At 36.6% G+C, this 23585-nt stretch overlaps 1 protein-coding gene across 3 annotated transcripts in view; it reads right to left on the reverse strand.

Moving 5' to 3' along the window:
• Positions 1 to 21687, reverse strand: part of PPARG (peroxisome proliferator activated receptor gamma) — a 62505-nt gene extending 40818 nt beyond the window's left edge. The window contains exon 1 of one of the 3 annotated variants that reach the window (XM_076345980.1): positions 21628 to 21687. The gene's annotated coding sequence lies outside the window, so the exon portion shown is untranslated. The other 2 variants (XM_076345981.1, XM_076345982.1) reach the window with 2 other exon arrangements.
• Positions 21688 to 23585: the final 1898 nt, after the last annotated feature.

Below are 23585 nucleotides of genomic sequence, written 5' to 3' on the forward strand. Positions count from 1 at the left end.
AGAAGCCTGGGATTTTTTTCTTTCTTCAGACTCTGTCATGTCAGTGCTTTTTAATGTTCACAAGACAGTAAACTTAAGTATCATTTCCAAGAGATGAGATAATAAGGCATACAACTGTAATAGGGTAAAATATACTCCTTAACATCCTAAATGCAGTTCCCTGCCATGGCAGAATACTGACTACTCCCACAGGAAGAGGAGGAGGAGGAACAAATGCAACATGAGTTTAAACTCATTCCTTGAATTAAATCCCACTTTTAAAGTTTTTCCTGGCAGTCAAATACATTGCAAATTATCCATAAAAATGCTTCTCTCATATCAGGACGAGCCGTTTTCATCACAAAGCTGTCACCTTCTAAAATACTAAAAATGTAAAACGTATTTTAATACGGTAAGACTATATGTGGGGCCCATGTAATTTGATTGAGCACTACTTTTTATTATTATTTACTTAAAATATTTTAACCTGTTGGACAATCACCTAAAAGCTAAAAAGCACCATGTTGCAAAACTCATTCATTAATGTAAACATGCTTAGCGCAATCTGTGCATTAAATACAGAAAATATCTCAGCATGACAGGGAACACACTTTCCTATATATAATTTTTCTTATATATAGTTATATATAATTTCTGATATATGCCAAGTATAAGATAATGCTCTCTGTATATGTGTGTGTACAGCCACCAAACTCTGTGATGTCAAGCTAGTTCAAACACATCAAAGCTTGAGAAAGTAGATAAATAGTACCAAAGAGGGCTTAACATTTAGCATTCTCCTCTTCTAGATGCCCCCCAAATTAATCTAGCACAAAAATACGTTCAGATTTTGTGTGGAATACAGTTATTTACACACTATTATTGAAGTGTATTTTCACTAGCTGCTGAAACTCTTCTATCAGACATATCTAAACTTGGAAGGGTACTGCCAGCGATACGCATACCACTTCAGAGTGCAATGTTGCCCAACGCAGAGCTGAAGGACCCTACTCTTTACTCCATTGTAATTGTTGCCATTACTCTGACAAGATAAAACCAGGCAAAAGAAAAATGGGTACCCCACTTTGATTATATAGAACAGCAGGCTTTGTACCAGCCTACAGTAAGAGTACTCAACTAAAATAATTTAATAATAAAGACACATGAACTTTTGTACACCTATCATCTGTTGCACAAATGTCTCTCTTTCATCTTTTAAATTAGCAAAAAAAATTAACCTTCTCAACTGTACAAACTAAGAAGCATATAACCTGCTCAGCCACTTTTCAGCAATAGAGCAATCTCTTGTCATCTGACTACTGTACTTTTGACCCTCCAAAATATTCCCAACTAAAATATGTTGACATGTTTTTACATGTGATTCAATAATTATTGTTCTCAATAATGTAGGATACTTATCACATACTTAGATCAATGTTCTTTGCATCTCATGTACTCCATCTTTCTAAATACTAATTTTTCCAGATAGCTTTAAAACTATCCCATCAAGGTGACTTCAGGCTGCCTACACAAGGAGTGTAGAATCAGGTCATAAGTAGGGTAAGCTTGCTTTTGTAACTGAAATTGCAACATTGTGCAATACTGTGAGAAGTATTTAATGAACACCACTAAATTAATTATGAATTGTGCTCTAAATTTAAGTTACCTTGAACAGTTCCACTTCTGAATCTTCTAGTGGACTAGAGGACAAGAGCATCAAGAGAGTCTTCCCCATTCTTGGGTTTTTGGGGTCAATATAAAATACAACATAATATAACATTGTACTCTGTATTTTATTCCAGAAGAAAAATAGGTGGAAACTTTCTGAAGGAAATGTAGCACTGAAAACTATCATAAGACCTAGATATAAAATATTAATTTTAAAGCCTGCCTATGACTAAATAATAGCAATCTGAGAAAAAGAATACTAAAGTATCAACTATAAAAGCTCAGCATTAAGTTAGCACCAACTCACCTCCTTTCATGTTATTGTATTCCTTACTTTCAACAAAAATTATAGGAATTTCATTAGGAATTTTCTATTTGATATATTTCAGAAAGACTTCTTGCAGACTGGACCTTAAATCTATAGTAACTACTGAACAGAGAGCAGAAACAAACAAACAGAGCCCAGGATCAGAGTTATTGTGAAACACAAAATACCAAGAAGCCCTAGAACAGAACTATATTGTCTTGAGTTCTAAACTAAATAAAATGGGTTAAAAATATAACTTTATCAGCAAACAATTTCCCTAGCAAACTCTAAGTAGTCCTGGATGTCAGTCTATACATCGGGCGAATCAAACTATTTTCAATTATGTCATTTCCGTTCCTACGGAAATAAACACTTTACCTAATAAACCTTTACCACTCAAAAAGAAAATATCGCAATACATGCATTCTGATAATGGATTACCAGGGCAATATTATATGATAATTCAAAAAAGGGTACATGCTCAGTTGTTATACAAGGTTATTTAAGCCTTCTGTCACCCATCCCTCATTAGTTTTCTGAGAAAAGGCCCCCGTCACAAATTTTTCTGGGAATTTGACACGAGTCTTTGGGAGTGGCACAGAATTTGACAGAGATATTTAACTCTTTTCCAAATGTACTTTTCAAGGGAAAAAAACCCAAGATACCTTTCTCTTAAGGATATGGAAGTAACTTATTAAAAACACAACGGGTAAGTGCTGTTTGAACCTGAACGAAAAGATGAATACTCTTCCTGCAGCTCTTTGATAAGAAAAAGTAGACAAAATATTTGTGGGGAAAGAACACAATTTCATCTTTTATTTCACTCCAAAATCATTAATGCACTTCAAAAAGAACTTACATATAACCTGGATAATGATACATTAATGCAAAATTCTACAAAGTCCTGACTTTGTTACTGATGCATAAACTTACTGTATTTTCTAATAAGAGACATGGCAAGGTTCGGATTTTACAATGTGCATGAAAACTAAAAGGAAAGAATTTCTTTGATCTTATTTTCTGTTGGGTTATTCTTCCTCTATGTTATTAATATCCTAAGAATACGTCTACTATGACTTGGCCCTACTTTTGTCAACCTTTCTGTTTTGAAGTAAAAGTTTTTCCAATTCGTCCATTGAAATTGTCTTGCTTTCCCCATGAAGGAATAAACATTTTTACCTGCCAAGGTATGGAAAATTATTTCACATAACTCACTTTTTCCTTCATGTGAACTGTACATCATTCCTGTATCTCCTGTAAGTGTCATTCATCCAGAAAGCAGAGTATATTTATATCAACGTTTAAGCAAACATATATGCCTGGCAATAAATAGCACTCTAACAGTTCCATGGCTTTTGCTACTGTTCTTTGCTTCTGCAATAAACTAACATTTTAAAAATTGTGTTTGATGTTATTCTTCAGGTATTAATATTGGTGATCTTTAACCCACAGTGTCCACGCATAGCAAGTCTCACTCTTGTCACACACTTTGACACGCAAAGTCAGCAGAGTTTTGATCTGCATAGTGACTGTATAACTGTACAAATCATTCTATTAAAGGAAGATAGAAACTGATGTTGCTATTTTTGACACGAAATTTTCAAGAGTTAAAATGAAATCATTCTAGAACACCAAACAGAAAGTAGAGTATCCCTAGCTAAGAACAATTTACTGTTAGGAAAAAGTTATTAATGTATACTTTCAGAATGTTGCTATTTTTAACAACTAATGCTAAACAAAAGCTTTAACAACTAATGCTAAACAGTGACTTTTATAAATTTCTTTGTTTTCAGCTATAAAGAATCTACCAATGCTTGACTAAATCAGTAAAGACTCTGATTGCACTTTGTATTTTGCACATAAATATTGTGGAGAGCATGGAGTGTCTATTAGCTCTAAGCTAGAAAATCTCTGTGTGCCCCAGTCACCTATGTTCATATGGATTTCAGATCCTATGAAGCTCTGTATATGAGACTGACAATTGCCTATAGAGATCCCAGTTCATGTAAACTTGCCTGCTTGCTCTAAAAATATGAACTGCCTTTCCATTTCTATCTTTGACAGCATTTGCTAGCTTCAGTTGAGGAGAAAAGTGTATAATCAAGTTCTAACTCTGTGGCAGTAAGATTAATAATTATAGGGTTATGCAACATTAACAATAGTCGTATAAGCAAAGCAGCTATGTTAAATTTTAACAGCATTAAAAAGGGGGGAAGAAAGAGATTGAGAAAATTTCAGTTCCCTTCTCTGTCATGTGTTCTTGTCATCATCTTGTTTTTTCTATATTTAAAATACTTTAAGAATTTCTTCTGCAAGTAATCTAAGAGGACAGCTAACAGCAAATCTTTCAGTTTCATGTCATGATAAATAGATGTATACACCACAATTCAAGACAAAAATGTATATTTAAATACTTACATTTATAGCTAACTTCTTGCATATTTTTCTAGAACATTTATTGAGATGGGCTAAGTTAGTATACTGAAAAAATCATATTAATTAACTTTCTGGGAAGTGTTATTTTGAATAATTACATGCAACTATATTTCTTTAATCTAAATATGCATGCCATTTTCACATAAAAACCACAAATTATACGCTGGAATTTTGCCCATATACTCTGGGATACTTGATAACTTGATTGTTTTATTTTTAAATCCGCTATTCATCTTTAATTTGGACAGAATACCAATAGTTAACCTTGCAATAAATTATATTGTCATACACCATTATTCTTTTAAGGAGATTCATTTTCTAGGCAAGCAAGTTTAGTGTGAGGAACTAAAAGTTATTACTGTGACTTTTTGTAACCCCCCAAGCAGGCTTGTGAACAACTAAATATCATGTGGCTCTGATATATACTGAGGATAAGTTACTGTGACTTTTTACTGTTCTAATTTTTTTTTAATTGCTAAACAAAAATCAATAGTTTGCAAATTTCTATATGCTGAATTTGAAGCATGGTCACAAGACAGATGGTCGATCTCTTCAAAGATGCAGTTGTATTTAAAAGGAATCATATTAAAATACTATTCTATTGTTATTATTGTATTATTACTACTGTTTTAAACCTTATTACTATACTCTGTACAAAATAAGAAAATATTCTGCAGCAGCTTAAGTGATCCTTCACCAACAGTGATATACTTGGTATAGAGAGATATGACAAGGATGAAAATAAGGACAACTATAATCTAATTCCATTACACCCATCTAAACTGGGAGAGCTTGGGAATTTAGAACCTGGTTTTGATCTCTCACCTTCACTTTCTACTATCAATATATCATCACAAAATAGGTTAAACACCAAACTATTTGCAAAGCAGAAACTGGTTTTCATTGGGTTACAAGAAGACAGTGTTCACCTCATAGCTTTATACAGGCATACCTTTCCAATGTAAAGGATGGGCTTGTAAAATGTGTGTCACATACTGTGTAAAACTGATACAATCAGACAATGGTCTCCCCTGTATTTTGAGAATTCCTAAACTGTTTCAGATGTAAACTGGTACCAGACTTGGTTCATTGTTTGGAACTACGGAATATTTTGTACAACTCTACATAATATGCTCACTGAGTCAGACAAGATAATTTGGGGTCAAATACTGGCTCTTTAAAACTGACTGTAAAATTTCTATCAGCTTACTTAATTTACCTTTTGCAGGACAATGACGTGTTTTTGAACAAGAATTCTGCACCTCTTGGTCAATATCTGAACATAACGTATTCAAAATCTCTGCCAACACGAACATACAGACCATACTAAGCAGGCTCTAAAAGTGAACGTCCTCCTTCCTCAGACGTTCTGAGGAAATCATTGGTCTATAATCCTAGGTTAGGGAAAAGAGTAGGAACTATTGATACCGAGATCACAATAATATATAAACTGATCAATAAATAGCTTCCGCACAAGATTTACATCTCAATGAAAGCAGAAAAACTTGCCGATTCCATTATGTTTGTCAGATACAAAGCCCCCAGATTATCAATGGGCTATGTACTGTGAATCTCAGAACTCAACTGGATCTTGTATCTTGCCAGTTGTATCTTTATTTTACTATTTGTTCTCGGATGTTAAAAACACTATTGGAAGCAGTCCAAAAATACATTGTTGGAAAATTGTTAATGCCCTAGTCATACAATGTCATTTTGAAGCTCCCTGGGAATTTAGATTTGCACAGCTTATTAGGATATGACCTTTCCCTTGATTTTTTATTTTAAGATCAAGTTAACATGAAATTTCCCCAGTGGGAGTTGCTGCGTTTCCTTCACAGATAAGGAAAAGAGCAATGGCAACTCTGTATAGAGACGACTTTCATACATTTCTACAGTACGGAACAGACTTTGTGGTCTTGACAGACATCCAATGCATTCCTAGAGGTTGAGAGGAAAGTCATGCGGTACGTTAACTAAAAAAAACCCCAGGAACATAACAAAGGTATTTCCCTGAATCTTTCACCCTTCTTCCCCCCCCCAATGTCATTTGAGATTAAGCTTTGAGGAATTTTAAGGCCTATGGACTCCTTGCATTCAGAGGATTAGGGTAGCACTGGCTGTGAGATAATGGCTTGTTTCTGGAACACAGTCATATTCCTTTGGGTGAGCAATTACCACCTCTACATCACTCTTTCTTCACGATACAGATCTTGCCTCACAAATTCACACACTTCAGCATTTCCATGCTTATTATTTCAGCATAATTTTTCCTGGGATCTCATGAAGCTGATCTAAAAGCAGGAGGCTGAAAAATCAGTTCTCAAAATTTTCCTATGTGGCAGGTGTTCAAAATGGCCAACAAGAATAACATCTCAAGTTCCTTGGTGGTCAGCGAGAGAGGTTCCTCTAGAGGCTGATCCAGAACAGCTAAAGTAGTCTCTTGCTCTAAATTATTCAGTAGAGGAGATCTCTCTCTTTGTGATATGGGCTGATTACCAACTACCAATAGCAGTGTTTAAATACTTATATATAGTAAACATTTTTTTAATAGTTTGACAGGTATATTCAATATTTCTCAGCCCGTATCTCTCTATGTCGATGAAGCCCACAGAGATAATTAGTTAAACAATTAGAAGCTGAATGATGCTGCTTATATTTGAAAATTTCCAAATGGTCAAGATTGCAAAAACTAACAACTTTTAACAAGTTTTTGTTCAGGAGAGAATAATTTTCTGACTGAAAGTAAAATCAGTGGGTCAATAAAGAGATGGCTAAAAAGAATTAAATATTTTGCTTTTTGGATATTCAGGGTAAAAGTTTTACGCATTAAGCCTTTGCTACGCAAACAACATTTTTGCTCAAGTACAGATACCAAAAGAAGAAAAGAAACTGATGATGAAATAAAATAAATTACTTTTTTTTTAACCTTTCATATAATTAGTCTGCTGACTTAGTACTTTGGGTAGGCATTGTGCATATAATGTACTTACAATGATGCCACATTATAATACAAAGTAATGCAGTATAACATAAATTCATCACAATCGTATTTGAATGTCATAGCAATGACACATCCAACAAAACAATACAAAGATTCAAATGATTCCTAAAACAACTTCAGCCAACTTTACGAGTTTCATTGGTCTGCAGTTCTCATAGTAGTGATGCACATTGTCTGCTGTAATTCGGCCATGCAAACAAAATTTAGTCCTTTAAATTTTCCTGCAACAGCTGTTAACAGGGGGATGTCCCCATTAGTTAAATTTGCATTTCCAGAAACAGCCCTTCCTCTTTCAATGACTGACAAGAGATATGGGTTTACTACTCTAACAAGCAAGTAGCAGACAGCCTTAAAACCAATTTAGATTATATGCAGACTGTAGGAGTTAATTTGCAATTGATCCGAGGCTAATCTGTCCCTTTTGGGTAAGTACAAAGTCATTATCTACATCACCAGCTAAAGACCTCTGAGAAACTTTTGTATCTAACAAAGGACTAAACAATGGGACGGGGGCTCTGAGCAACCTGATCTAGTTGAAGATGTCCCTGCCCACGGCAGGGAGGTTGAACTAGATGACCTTTAGAGGTCCCTTCCAACGCAAACTATTCTATGATTCTATAAATCCAAACTGAAATGATTTACTGCATATTGCGGTAGAGTACACTGATGTCATATATACTTAACTTTTCTGCAAACAAATCTACCAAGATTCTAGAAAAACGCTAATAATATAGAAGGAAAAAATTACAAGCTGAATACTACAAGCTTACAGGAAGAAATGTTGGCTAACATCATTTCTAATAGAAGACTGTATCAGCAGGCATGTTTGAAAAGTGATTTAACAGAAATTGTGTATCTGTTTCGACTCTGGTGACATAAACTCTCAATGCAGATGCATAGCGTAAGCACTAAAAGTTTATTTACAGAGGGCAGGACTGAACATTTCATGTGAACACATTCAGACCATGATAAAGAGCTTTGTCTCCCATTAGTAATTTAAAGAATTGTGATTTGGTACTCCCAACACACCTATAATCAAATTCCTCAGTCATAAAATCACTGGTGCCAAACAAGTTCTGATATCTTTTATCAAGCCTCTTTTTTCTTGTCATTTGTTAACATATTTCTTATGGAGCTTTTCTTCTTTTTATAGATACATTTGCTTTAGTTATAAATTAACCCTGGAATTTACTTTCCCAGAGGCCACTGCTTTTTTATTCTCTTGAAAAAGTTTCAAGCTATATGAAATTATGATTTGGAATAATTTTGAATAACAGTTGGTAGTTCAAACACAGAGGAAAGGAAATTTCAGAAGATTGACAAAGTAATTAAGAATAAACTGAAAATGTTTAGACGCTTTTCTGTGCCTTCTGCTCTGGAAGCCATGACTAATTTACCAAAAGGGAACATACTTGCCTGTGGGATTTCTGGTGCTTCCGGTTCCTTGTAATAATATTAACTAAGATACAGCCTCATTCTGAAAGGTCTTTCTAAGAAGTTCTGTATTTCAGCGGCTCCTGAAGATGGCCAGCACATCCCAAAGGTATGCAGAATACTTCAAAATTTAAACTCAAGTGCAATTTGAACCGTATTATAAAAGCATTAGTATTTGTTTAACAGATTGATTCAAATAATGACCATTAAAAGACTAATTTTTCGTTTGATCAATGTAAACCTAAAGCAACAAGGCTTATAACATTCGCTGTTTCCAATTGTGTGTCTTTGTTGGTCGTCTCCTCTTCACCTGCAATAGCTTTGGAAAACGTTGGGTTGTTCCAGCCAGAACTGACAAGAGTGTAGAGGATTTTTAGCAAAATACGCCTAAATTGTTGTTAGTGTCACCACTGAAAGAGCAACAGTTTGAGCTCACCCTGTAATAAATACCAGAAAATCCAAATGAAAAATTCCTAAAAGACATATCCACAGGAGACTAACTTAATTGGTTCTACTGTTCAAAGAGCAATTTGTATAAGGACAGAATAATACTTTTTAACAGCCAGGATAATACAGACACTATTTCCTTTATTTGTCCTGTGCTACTCTTACCTTCATTACAAATCATTTAGGTTTGAAAAATTTGATTTGACATAAACACACCAGATGATACCCATTTTTTTATGGTTTAATTCCTGTTTTAGCTAAGATTTTCCAAGGTGGAGCAATTTGAAAAAAATATGCCTTCAAGATTCAGAAAACAGGAAATGATCTTACGGAACTTTTCATTTCTGGATTACTCTTCCTGATCCTGTTTAGATCGGCTGCTCCATACACCGCATGTAACAAGGTGATGACTTAATCCAGTTTGGGGTGGGTTTAAAATGACACTGGTTTGTTTTTAAAATATTACTTTAAAAATTACTCTTTAATTAAGAATAACACAAAGGATTGAGGACCCCTGGGGTATTGTTCCTGTCTAAGTAATTTTCATGCAGTGCTTTCCCCCATCTCTAGTTTCCCATATTCAAGACAATGTCCTTCTTGCACAAGTAAACAGAACTTCCTTCTCTACTTGCTGTTTCTGAGATTGTCAGTCAGTTATTTGAAGTTAAAACATTAAAATTTTTATCTTACATTGTGCTTTGTGTCTCATTTTTATTAGTAAGTTAGTGCCTCGTCCTCTTCAAAAATGTTATAACTTACTCTATATTTCTTCCTGAATGCTTCCTCTGTTTAATTACCTATAATAGGTTCTTGCCGTATCTTTGTCAAGTCTTAACAAAACATGGTATTTTCTTCTCTAATTGAATCGATAGTGACACAGCTGAAAGGATTTTAACAGTCAAAATATTTATCAACTTTTACAACAGAAATGAGGTTTAAAATAGTGGCCACATTGTCAAATATTTTAGGTCTCAAATCTTCAAGTCTTAAAATACATGTTCATCTGTTCAGATTTGACAATTCCATGCTTTCTATTTCATTAAAAAAATAAAAAAATCCATTACTTATTTCTTGACACTAGTTGAGGAAAATCAGTCAGTCTGGGCCCTAATATTCATCTGTAATCCCATTCAAATCAATGAGATGGTGAGCATAAAGGTCAGATTGCATTGACTGCCCTGAAGGATCAGAACCATAAAGTTATACACAAGTATAACCATCTACTCTCACACCTTGTGTACACATTTCATAACTTTGTTTGCACTGTGTACTTTCACTTGAGCCAAAAGGAATTTTCAGAGCAAACAAGTTGTAATGTATTCTTTAAAGGTGAGTTACAACGTTAGTTATCTATAGTTCTTGGAACAGACAAGAGGACAATAAAAATTTCAAAATATTTTTCATATTTTTCAGAGTAATGACTGTCATATACAAGTATTTTACTAACATCTGCTCAGGACAAATGTATAAATAGAGAGACAATTTTGCCATCATGCAACACAAGCTCTGATAACAACTTGATCCTTCACCAAGGGTTAGAAAAAAATTTCAGGAGTATTTTTAAGGATTTTGGGCTTTATGTTATATGTCCTCTTATTTATTTATATGACAGCCAAATGGACAGACAACATAGACTAAAATAACTTATATAAATTTTTCTTTTCATAAGATGCCAACCACCTACAGCCTCTACTTTGCCAGATATACAACTTCCATTTCAAACTTACAAAGATCTCCAAGTTATAAATCATTAATTTTTTAGAGCTAAAAATCTATGAATGGAACATTAAGCACAGCCCATCTTGGTCCGTAGGCATGAAGAAAATTAAAAGGAAATGATAACAAATCTGAGAGGCATTTAAACTAATCCAGTTTCAGCTATACTAATAAACTAAAGACTTTAGTTTACTATTAAAACTATACTATACATATATAGTTTACTATAAACTGCTTACTATTTATCTCATCTCCTGCTCTGAGAATAGCTAACAACATACTGGATACAACAGGCACCTCAAAATCACCCCTAGCTTCTGTGAGCTAAAATAATCCACGTCTTATGGTTGTAGAAGAAAACTGACTGTTCTTCAGATGGACTGTACGGCATCAAAGGGCATAAAGGAACCTGTTATAAATAATGGCTCATAGAAGATGAAGGGAGGAAAATCCTACGGGGTCTGTCAGTATCTCTTCCCAATGCAACACTCATCTCTGCAGTAGATTTTCCAATTTTTTTTCTCCAATTTAATTTCAGAAATTCTTATTCAGAAGATGCTTTCTTTGAGGAGCTATACAACAGTTTATACGACATACTGGAATCAGAAAACAGCGCTATTTAGTGTTTAGCCTACATTGTCTTTATTTACTTTCCATATTCATAGCTAAATAAGCACTGTATCACTCTTACCGTTTTGAACTCCAAAGAATTCCTTTCTCCCACAGCGTAACTGCCAGGTGTAATAACTACATTCATTAGCCCTTCCTGGAGTAATTGTCAGGAAAGTGGCAACCATACCCGCAGCAATTTCTTCTTCCTCCTTGCCTTTTTTCTGCCTTCCTTCCAGGACAGTTAGTTTCTCTCTACTTTGTCTCTCCCCCTTACACTGGGTCTCTCACCTTATTCACCGCAAACCTTTTCCTCCCTTTATTCTTCCCTTCAAAATGCAGATTTGGGGAGGAGAGGGAGAGATGGTCCTACTGTCTCTCACTGTTTTCGTGTCTACCAGTGTGTTGTGGTTTTGTTTGGTTTTGGTTTTTAATTTAAATCCATTCATTCTAACATTGTAAGGAGATTCATAGTACAGTTATTTCATCAGTGACAACAGAAGAGTTACCCTCCTGTCTAAGGGTCAAGCTTCAGCAGAAATTTAAAATTGCCACATGCTGTACAACATTGTGCTGTGCCTTCCTGTTAGTGGATGGGGGAGGAGACAGGAATCTGTTGCACAGCCTGCGTCAGAGAATGTAGTCACACTACAGTATATCAAATTTAGTGTATGTACAAGTTATTGTTATTCTAAACTTACCTCAGACTTCAGCAATATTCACTGCCTGTTCTCCTGTCCTTAGTGACAGGAAAGCTGTCACTTGTTGTTAGCATATCAGACAGTTCCTGTTCTCAAAGGAGTAATAAATAAGGCTAGATTTAAAAAACAGAACAAACTTGGGCAGAAAAAGAACAATGAGTAGGAATGCCAAAATACAGTGAAAGACCACGTTATGGCATTGTCAGCATATCTTAAACCAAGAAAAGCTGAAAATCTCATAAGAGAGCAGAGAGAAGAATTCAAAATCAAGAAGGTTCCAACAATAAACTTTAAACTTTAAGAAATTCAAACATCTGTATTCTTAAAGGTTTTCCCTGCTTTTTAATATCTTCTTTGGCAAACATAAAAAGGGCTAAATAAATAAAGAAAAATAACAGAGCCTTAGCCAATCTTCCCACTGCCTTCCTTCGAAATTTCCTTTAATTAATTAATTAATTTCCTTTCCTGATACTCATCATGGACAGCTTTTTCACTTTTTCACAACTCTCTTCTCTGCTGGGCCTCTAAAGTCCCACATTGGCCTTAGATCCCTGTCTTAATCCACCACTGCAATTAATCTAATCATACTGAACACCAGTAGTGTCTATTAAGATTAAAGATATTCTAGCTATTTCACAATATTTTAAAGCCAGAGCCTATCTTAACATTGCACATTACTCCACCTATTCTGCACAAATTTTGTTTTATGGATATTTTTGTTTGTAAAGAAGCAGAACACTGTTGATAATATTTTTATCTTTTAAAACCAGAATTGATAAAATATACAGAAAGCAGTTTTCTTTTGCTCTCTCACCTACTCAAAATTGGCACCCCGGTGACCCAAAAAAGAATGGAAAGAAATGCACATGACTTCCACATCCTCAGTATTACATCACGAAGGATGAAACAGCATATTATGTACAACTCAGAGGGCCGCTGTACTGTATGTAACTCTCTTCTTGCATAAAAACTGCCTTTCTTAACAAAACTGTGACTCATTAAAAATTTCACAGATACCATACTCCAATGCACAGAACAATGAAAACAATGATAGATTGTTAGACACAGACTCATTTCATAATGGGATCAGTTACTGTGAACTACAACATTAGCATGATAAGTGTTTTTTGATATAAATTAAAACATGAAGGTATGTTTGTGGGAAAAATATATTTTTAATATTCTATTTTTGGATTAAGATTTTCATTGCCAAAAATTTTCAAGAAGACATGTCTACAAGAAAATATCTTTGTTGGAGGAAAAATGGGTTCTTGATACTGAAGGGTTTTCCAGTACTTCTTCAAGCACTGTCAAGAACTCCTGCCTACACCAACTGTGCTGTAATAACTATTTCTTAATAAATTAATAGCCCTGGCCTAAGAAAATAATTCCTCAAATGTCATTACCTATGTCAGAAAGTAACTTGCATAACCTGATGTTTTATCCTATCTAGCCCAAGCAAAACCTAAACCAGTGTGATGATTTCAAGTGTATATTTTATACAAGGTATTGGGGTATTGGATTACTGTAAAAACCCCTGAACTAAACAAGATATTGTGAACATAATAAATATCCGCCGCACCCAATTTAACTGGGTAAACTTGGCCAGCCTGATCACATGAGGCAGACCCAAAGAACAAGTCTTTGGGCAGTGCCCAAAGGAAACTGTGTAAGGAACCCCCTTGGGTCTCTTATTCATCATGCCATAATGTTCTTCTCTGCATCACAAAAACAATTAACCAGTTCAAGACAATTGACAAGCTCACATCATAGCTAATACTCCAAGAAGCTTGCAAAACAGAACCAAGATCAATTGGCAAGCTAATCATGGAAAGCAAGTGTGGAATTTGCTTGCAATAGCATTCCTTAAGTGCGAATATCCAAATAATAAAAAAAAAAAAAAAAAAAAAAGCAAGCTAGGAACTACTAATTAAGCTTCCATAGGATTTTTGGAAATTATTTTGCATTGCCTTGATAATGAAAAATACTTTAAAACCATTGTTAAAAACCTGAACCTTTCAAAGTAATTCTTCAATATTTGCTTATTTCCTATTTTAAATTCAGGACCTATCATAATAAACTTTTGTAATACTAATTTTGAAACTTATTCTGTAGTTAACTGTAACAACTCATACTTAGCTGAGATCTTTACTAAATAACCTAACTCCAGGCCAATTTAGCAATTCTGGCAATAGCTCTAGTGTAAATGTAAAAACAAAAATCCAGGAAAATAAACATTTTTAATGGTGCTTATTTCATTCAGAGAACTGATTTAATGTGAAATCCTTTTGTTCTAAATAAAGCTTAAAGTTTCATCTTGTTTATCATCTCAAACCATCTTCAGCAACAGCTGGAAATTCTGAAAGTGAAAGCATATTTGCAGAACTTTTGTTTCCACACTCTTTAATCATGTTCTAGGCAAAACTCAAAAAATCTACACCTTTATATGAGTGTCCTGCAATATGCAGTCATTTGTCAAACTCTTTTTACATTGACAATTACTATGGGATATTTAAAATAAATAAAAAACTAGCCTGCTTTTCTTAATATTTCTAATCATTTTAAAAATCAAATATGCTGACATGCCTTGATGTACAAATAAGGCATCTCAGATAAGCAGTTTAAATGCAAATGATGGCATCCAGGAGCAATGATAGAGAAGAAATACAGTAAAAACCTCACAGAACTTCAGTGATTCAACAAAGTAAATCCATCCACTATCAGTGGTTAACTTGAGCATAATCGGAGGAATAGCTACATCTCTAGGTCAGTGCAAGAACTTTGTTTCAGACATACTACAAGCTAGAAAGCAAATAGCAGATAAAATAATTTTTCATTGTCCTGGAGGGAATGAGAACCTCAGCCTGTGGCCTCCTCAAAATTTCTCATGATTCAGTTAAATATGGTCCTGAATAAGGTTAGGGAATACTGTATAAATTCTGTGTAAATAAAGCAACCTTTTGCCCTCACGTACCTCTGTACTTGCTTATCTATAGATTTCTCTGGGTGTAACTGAAAATAAAATTTGGCTTTATATTCTTTTAAATTCTTAGGTAGGATTAAAAATCAATTTAGCAATATACCACATTATAATGTGCTTCTACTAAGCTTAAAAACTGAGATTCAGCATAAAATTTTGTAGCTGACATACCACTATAGGGAACAGCGAACAGTAACTCCAAGTAAAACATATTCAAGATGAAAGGATAAACTCTGCAGTTTTATTTACTGTAGACATAAAAAGTCAGTACCTAAACCTATCATGAGGAAATATGTACATTATGAAAGGCAGTAAATAGAAGTGGCTGCATTTTTCCACAAGCCCCCATATTAGATAGCACCACAAAGCACCAGGTCTAGGTAGTAAAACCTGTTTTTCTGACCACCCCTACTAGAAGATCTTGGTGTGAGCGTTAAAGCCTGTAATTAACATTTTTCTTTTCATAGTTCCTTTTTTTGGTGTAACAGAGTGACTTTTTTGGTAGTCTAACATATGTTTCAAACCACCATAGTTGAGAACTTATTTCACAGCAATATTAAAATATTCCCCTAGCATAAATACTGAAAATGTACATAATTGTATTTGCATATAGATAGCAACCTAAGTTCAAAGCCTCTCAAACTTCAAAATTGCTGCTACACAACCATGAATAGTTACAGCAGTTACACAACATCTCTGTTCAGTAAATCTAAACAAACCCACAAGTACTATGGACTTATAATGCAATATTATAACATAAAATCCTATTTTATGCAATGCAGCATAATCACATATTGTGTAAAAAGTTTAAGACAAGATCACAATTCTGGGCAGGGCTACTTTAGGAATATGAAATTCGCTGAAAAGTAATTTGCTTAAACTCAGCGGAAAAACACAAGATGCAGTAAGAAAACTTCCATCACTCTCACTTATTCTATGTGCCTATTCCATGACAGCTAAAAGTGTTGGTATGAAAATCACATATTTAGAATTTTATACATACACACAGGTAAGTTAAAGGAATCATAGCTGCAGGCCTCCTATAAAAAAAGGGAATCTAAAATATGTCACAATCAGATTTGTGATAAAGAGGAAAGACATGAGTCCCCATGGAGCTCATGAAATTCCAATAACCCATAAAACAGCACAAAGTATAATATTTGCCTCTCATAATAGCTGTTATAAGACCAAAACTAGAACTCATGTCTAATTTGAAGGTCTAGAATAAACTAATACCAACTGCGATGTCTGTATCAAAATGTTAGTATTTCATTTAGAGTTAAAATATGATCATGTTAAGAAATTGATCACATAAATTCCAGAACAAAAGGCAGATGAATATACTACTGCTGTTTCACTGGCATTTCTTAAATAATTTAAAGAAAAATATGTAGGACTTTTGCTATAATATATATTCATGGTTATTTAATTTCAGGCATTTAGTCCCACTGAGCAAACAGCAATTCATTTAGAGTCAGACCCTGTATTTTCAGTATACTAAAACCACAGACTGACTTCAGTAGTAATTGCATGGAAGCAACCCGTATATAGGACAAAATTTCTAACACTGCATGTAGATTGCAAACCTGACCCTACTGAATCAGCGGAACTGCCACTGACCTGAATGAAGCTGGGATTTTTCTTCTAGACTCTATGCATCTTCCGCTAAACCAACATCATCTTTTTTTAATACCGTGGAACGTTCTGTATATTTCTCTGTTGGGATATTATCCAATATTTATTATACTGTGTTACCAGATGCTATATATAGTCTTTCAACATTACTGATATAAGTAGGAAGTCATCCTATAACATAGGGTTAATACACACACATCCCCTACAAGTATGTCCATAACCATGCATATATGTCCATCTTAGCAGTCATCAAGCATACTTGTGCCTGAACATACATACTCAAAGCTACGTAAGCTTTGTGTTTTTTTAAATTGCTAATTATCAACCAGCAGAGTAGACTTTGGGATTCATAGACTTGAATTCATAGACTTTGTCCTGAATGTGCAGACTGCATGGCATGGAGGTGATCTGCTTAGTCATGAGGGAAGGGGGTGGCTTATGCAAGTCCACAAAGCATCATCTGCTAGTCGATTCCAGAAATTCACAACCCGGCTTTTGAGTAGTTACTTATCTTCCCCTTTCAAAGCAGGATATTCTTTCTATTTGCAGTGAAATCTAGTGAAAGTGCAAACTAAAACCAGATGTATTTAGAGAATAGGGTGCTGCTTAGACGTTGAGGGGTTGTTTTTGCTGTAAATTTGGGGATTTGTTATCACCTAACTTTGTTGTACTTGTCATGATGCAGATTAGAATCTATTACCATTGTAAGAATCTATTACTGTTGTAAGCATAAATCAACACACTGAAATTTTAAATTAAAATTTTTGCATCAATCTCGCTACTACATTGTGTCTCCGTTGTAAATTTGCAACTATTTGCATTCTCATGTCATAGATCATATAGTACTAAGGATAGGGACAATCTTTTCATTTGAGTGAGTAACAAGAGGGCCCCAATCTTGACTAGGCTGCTGGGTTCTGCTGCAACACAGGTAAGTAAAAATGTCTATATAGTTCATGTATCATGAATTTTAATTGAAGAATGAGGTAATTGTTTAGTTCAATTCTATACGGTGGTTTAGGAAAGGACAAACAGGCCAAATAATATAATGGAAGGTGTGGGTGGAGTGGGAGAAGAACATGAACCTCATCAAATTGACTTAAAGTTTTCATACATGAAGACTACAGGCTAGGCCTTGCTTTTTTTTATTTTTTCCCCCTAAATTAAAAGAATAAAAGCCTACAAAAGATTTAGTTGTATATTTGCCATGTGATGTGAGAAGAGCTGACGTCTTTGTACCAACAGGCAAAAGACAAGTCCATGTTGCAGCAGAAGACCTGATGCTGAAGTAGAAACTTAGTCTTTCCTATGGTTGCCACATGTATTTTCTCCTTCGTATCTCCTTATACCTGCAAGATATGAAAGTATCCCAAGCCCCGCTCACCACAGGTGCTAGTACTAGGGTGACAATTTGCTTAGCACCTGCATTTTTTACTTTGTCACTGGAACCTGAAAGAAAGCCCAACTGAAAAAAGACTGACTGTCCTTCATTAAAAAAAAGCACAACTGAAAAAAGACAGACTATCCTTCACATAAAAAAAGCAGGGGGGTGGGGGGGAACAGACAAGAGAAATGTAAGAGGTTTATCATTTAATGTAGGAATCAATTTACATTTCATCTAAATATCTGAAGACAAATCTTATGGCTCTTTCATTTTTCATTCTGCCTTGGAAAGGCCTCCACAGGGAAAAAAAAGGGGGCAAGGGGGAAACTTTTTCCAAGTACTCTGTAACAGTTAAATGAAATCCTTAAGAACTGACCTGTTAATGGGAAACCCCAACTTCTGTTTGTGGCATGGGTATGTAGGACTTGAGTATAACAATGTTCTCTTGCTTTGGATTATTTCTAACTTTTTCTTTTGTTAGTTCACAAAAAGTTAACTGACACACAAAGAACATTTGGTATGAAGTACCTGAAAAATAGATCCCTGCTGTTAAAAAAATATACATCATTATGGAAATACAGCATGGAATAATTAGCGCTCATCATCTAATATCATGCTAAATTCAATAAGCCTATCAGTGATTAAAAAATGAAACTAGTAGCAATAACTAATGGAAAGTATTGTATCCATGACTTCAAAAGAACCTAGCATGGAGAATTTATAATTGTATTTTAATTTCTCTTGAGTAACTGCACTGGAAACTGTTTTTCTGCATGCCAGAGGAGAATACTGGAATAATCCTCGGGACAAAAGCTAGTAAAAGAAACTCAAATTCTGAATATCAAATATGTACAACTAGTGATTCACAATTAGGCTACAAAAAAATGGCTAGTAAATATATTCAACACCATTCTGAACAGATTATATGTATAAAAAACCAAAAGAGGGCCTCAGCAATCAAGGTGAAAAAAGTCATTAAGTATATTTTTTATTATTTAGTCCAGCTTTGTACAAGACAGAGTTTTTGTTCTACTTTTAAACTTTTCCTTGTTTTACAATATAACTTTTTGCAAAATTCATTTTATTAGCCATTGCTATAAGTCGAAAATTATACTGACGGTAATTGAAACTGGGCCTAAATTTATTTTATTGACTTAGAAATGGACTTATGGTTATTTTAAAAAGTTCACAGAAGAGTCAGCTTAAGAAGCAGTGTTGGTAGTGGGTGTTTTTATCAGTATCATAAGGAAGGTTAAGAGGCGTAGCTTCAATATTCTTCAATTAAATTCTAATATTTTGCCACCTTCATTTTTTGTGGTAAGTTATTATATGAAATATAAATTTATACCAGGAGAAAAAGAATTATTTGTATATTCTACATTGTAATGGAAGTTTCATTGAATGCTGATGTTTAATAAATTGTTTTATCCAGGAATTTGACATTGAGGCATTTCTAATACATACATACTATCTTAAGGCTGTTTACAGACATATAATCTCTGAACCACTAACAGTTAATGAGCTATTTTACGAAACTGATTCAAATTCAAAAGCTGCCTGTGTAAAAATACCTTTATTGTATTTCTGATTGGTTATCATTCAAAGTCCATGCCAACTAGTTTGCAGCTCTCTCTCCCCTTGACAAGCCCATGCTTATATTGTACCACATGCCTTAACACACTGCTAAGAGTGATTTCTTATAATCTCATAATTAAATCTCAAAGCAATTTTTGCAGCAATTTTTTTTGTGACAGCCACAGAGAATAATGATGTCAAACACATGACTTCACGCAACAAATTCTGATATTGACGGGAGCACAACATATGAAACTTCTTTTCGAAGGAGAGCACTGAGTATCATATGTCATAGTTACTTGCTGTATACTGGGAATTTTTAGTTAACTAGTAACACATCATAGTAACCTTTTAAAAGGTAAATTACTGATTAAATTATGGACTAATTGGTACCAGAAAAATATTTTTTGTTTTGAATACTCATTTTTAAATAGAACATTACAATCATGTTCCACAGCAAAAGCTTGTTCAGAGATGGGGCAGCAAGTCACAAATATATGGCTAGCCCACAATCCTAGTTATTTCAGGGTTAATTATAATTGATCCTTCTGATGTAAAGGAACCTAGACTCCACAGCACATGAAGAAATTGACAAATTCCTGAGCTTTTAATCAGAATAAATACCAGTCTTACATCACTGATATTCATAAATACATCACTGTTAAGTCAGCATTGTATTGTCGTGTGTACACAGTGCCACAAAGTTACAACACCACAGGAACTTGCACTCTCCAGTTGTAGAATACCCTGGAGAGAAATGACACCAGGAAGATTACAAAATGCTCCTGCAAACCTGAGGCATGCCATCAAGACATAATATATTTCAACATAGCATCTCAGTTGTTGCAGGCTCAGAAAGGCTCCCCGACTTTCTGCGGTTGAGAAATTTAAAAAAAAAAAAAAAAAAAGTCTGTTCATTCATCAAGTGAATTAGCCAGGTGAGCACCAACGCTTCCCTGTCCGCTCCTTTCCCCTAACGTACTACCAATGGACATCCTGCGGTCTACCCCTTGCAAGCGCTGGATACATCTATCCCTATCACCTCCACCTCTGTAGGGGAGGAGATCACCCCTTTACGCACGTTACACTCCTTAGCATCCTCCTCTCAGAAGGACTGTAGCTAACCCACACGAGGCACGGCTCCCCAGCCCCCGCCCCGCGTACAGCACCATGGACACAGCGCCCACGCTCTCCGCCTGGTAGGAGGCTTCTGGGCACAGGCTGCCGCCTGCCCGGCAGCGCCGCGGGGCGCGCGGCGCACCTGGAGCCCTCACCGAGGGGGTCCTCCCCGCCACCTCGCTCCCTCCCGCCTCTCCTCCCCGCCCGCCGCGGAGCAGCCTCATCCCCTCTCCCCGCCCACACAGCCCCCACCGGCACCGGCAGCCTGCCCTGGCAGACCTTCTCCCCTCAGGGCCGTGCCTCGTACTCCCTAAACACTCGGCTTCTCCCCTCCGCTCCAGGAAAAGCCCTCTAACCCCGCCCCCCCGCTCCCGCAGAGCCACCTTCCTTCCCCGCCACCCCAAGCATCCCCGGCACCGCGGCCTCCTCCCCCGTCCCGGGGCGCAGCTCCCGATCGCGCACGCTTCCCCTCACCCCCAACAGCCCCTCCTCGCCCCCGAGCCCTCGCTGGCCCCTCTTCCGACAGAGGCGCCCCTCACAAGTCCCCCCCCCCGTGTCTCCCTCAGCCCGGAGCTCTCCTCACGCCTCCGCCGGCCCCCTCACCTCGGGGGAAGGTCCCCCGTAGCCCGCACTGACCTGGCGCTGTCAAGTCGCAGCGGGAGAAACTGTTCCCTTCCAGTGGGATAAACTCCCCCGCTCGGCCCGTCCTACCGACGAGGCACCGCCTCCCCTGGCCGGGCACCGCCTCCCCGCCGGCCCACACGGCCGGCGCTGAGGGGCGAGACGCCGGCGGGAGTGGGGGCTTGGGGCGCTGCGCGGTTCGGGGCTCGCGCCGCGGCCGCTGGCGGGCTGTGGGGGCGGGGCGGGGGCGCAGCGGCGGGACTCGGGGCTGAGGTACGGGGGGCGGCGGCGGCGACGGGGCAGCGCACCGAGAGGGACGGGGGAAGAGTTGGACGCGGAGAGGGAACGGGTCAGTGAGGAGGAGGCGCTGCTTCTCCTTCCTTTCCCCTTTAGACCCCGTCCGTTCACCCGAGCCAGTTCCCTCCGGGTCCGTGCCCGTCGAGCGCAACCACAAGCGTGTACCTGAGGGCAGACCGCGGGCCCTGGAGTGGATCTGGAATTTGATCTCTGCTCTCTGTAATCTCCTGTAACTGAAAATTCAGTTTTTCCGGCTGCTGACTGCTTTCTTTTTTGCATTCCCGTTCTCCAGCTAACTCCTCTCTGTGCTGCGTGTAGTTGGTTTGGTCACCTCACGTCAGTTTGTATCCTACTGTGACAGCAGTAAAGGCTTTTCTGAAAAGATTCTTAGCAGTAATAGAGGTAAATGAAATTCTTTTTTCCCTCACTTTTTTTAGCTACAGATTATGTCTCCCCCTATTCCCCCCCCCCCCCCTCGCCCCAGGAATGCAGAGGGAAATGGTATAGGCTATGTTCGGTAAGTCTCAAGAGAGAGCAAGTTCAAACAAGCATGTCACCTCCTTCTATTTCACCCTCTGATTCTTTTAAAAAGAAGTTAGATGTGAAAAAAAAGTCATAAGATCAACAGGCTTTAGAGACTCATCTTGTAAGTCAAGGTGCCCCAGGATACAACAGTTTATCTTTAAAAACTCTTGATCTCTTGGACATCATCAGAAGATTCAGAGGATCCTAAATTTGCCTCATTATGGTTCTTAGTCATCAAGCATTTTGAAAGAGAGCCTACATTTGCTTTATTATTTGTATACTGAAGGCAATTTATAGATTAGAGTTGAATACGTCAAAATACCTGGTCTACTTATAGATACGAACATCGCCTACAGCTTTTTGTTTATGAGAACAGTCTTTCTGTCTGTAGAGGCTTGAAGCCTTGTGTTAATTTTTATGAGAATTATCTGTCTATAGGCTTGAAGTAAGTATTGCTTCTGCCTTGACATATCAAGGAATTTTTTTTCAATTCATGCTTTTCCCTCCATCTGAACTTTTTAGTCCTAGAAATGTGGAAATCTTTTGTTTGTAAGGGTTTTTTTTTTGTTTTCTTCTTCTGTTTGTTGGGTTTTTTTTTTTTAACATGCTGCAGTAATATCTATTCAGTAATACCCTGACTCAGAATTAGGAGCCAGGTACTGAAAACAAGTAAAACAAAACATCAGAATTAGCTCAAGATGCCATGGATGAATAAACAGGCAAATGTGGGTAAAATAATCTAACAATAACAGAGGCTTAAATACCTAAATTATTAATATTTCTAACCATTTTACAGCAATGTCTCAGGTAAAGTTTCAACAGAAAGTTAAAAGAAGAGGGATCTTAGCTGGACACCTCCACAGAGTTCAGATTTAGCTCTGCTGAGAACAGAAACAACACTGTTCTCTCTGCAAACTGCTGGAGAATATACCCATTTATAGTTTAAGTGTCTGAATAATAGAGGAGCCCTCCCAAAAATCTAGGCTTTAACATGCAAAATTTTTTAAACCCCATGAAACTGGGAGCGTTCCAAAAATTGACAGGTATTAATGAACATCTGATTGTGACTATAAACTCATACTTTGAGCCTAGACTTTTAATAAGTTCATAAGTAAAGCAGAAATACAAAGCATAGTTTAGATTTTAATTAA

The sequence above is a fragment of the Aptenodytes patagonicus genome, chromosome 8 (assembly GCF_965638725.1).
Source record: "Aptenodytes patagonicus chromosome 8, bAptPat1.pri.cur, whole genome shotgun sequence".
NCBI classification, from domain to species: domain Eukaryota; kingdom Metazoa; phylum Chordata; class Aves; order Sphenisciformes; family Spheniscidae; genus Aptenodytes; species Aptenodytes patagonicus.